The sequence below is a fragment of the Piliocolobus tephrosceles genome, chromosome 8 (assembly GCF_002776525.5).
Source record: "Piliocolobus tephrosceles isolate RC106 chromosome 8, ASM277652v3, whole genome shotgun sequence".
Taxonomy (NCBI): domain Eukaryota; kingdom Metazoa; phylum Chordata; class Mammalia; order Primates; family Cercopithecidae; genus Piliocolobus; species Piliocolobus tephrosceles.
This window is the reverse complement of record NC_045441.1, coordinates 21714959-21715462: the sequence shown is the minus strand read 5'-3', so window position 1 is coordinate 21715462 and position 504 is coordinate 21714959.

Genomic DNA, 504 nt, shown 5'->3' with positions numbered 1-504 from the left:
TTCCCATCAATGAACTTGTCGGGCCTCTCCATCCGCCAGTCTAAGCCCGAGGCCTCGGCAGCCGCGGTTCCTCGGAGCGCCCTTCTGCCGCGCACGCGTCCCTCGAGGGTTCTCCCGTGACCTTTCCCGGGAACCCCCTTCAATTACGCTTCCCGTCACCTTGCGCCGCCTCCGCCCTTCCTGCTCTTTCCGTTTCCTTTTTTGCGCCTGCGCGGCCCCAATTGTTTTGGCTTTCCGGTGGTATCCGGCAGAGGAAAAGGGCGGGGGCAGCTAGAGTAAGGGAGGGGCGGGGGACAGTCGCGAGGACCCGGGAAACTGCAAAACTGCCGCTGGTGCCGACAGGCGCGCGCGCGAGGCGGGAGGGCGGCGTGGCGAAGGCGGGCGCCGCAGGCGGGCCAACGGTCCGCTGCCCGGAGGGCCGCGGGCGGGGGCGAGAGCGCGCGGCGGGGGCGGGGCGGGAGCGGCGGGGGCGGGGCGGGAGCGGCCGCGGCTGCCGGGGCACCG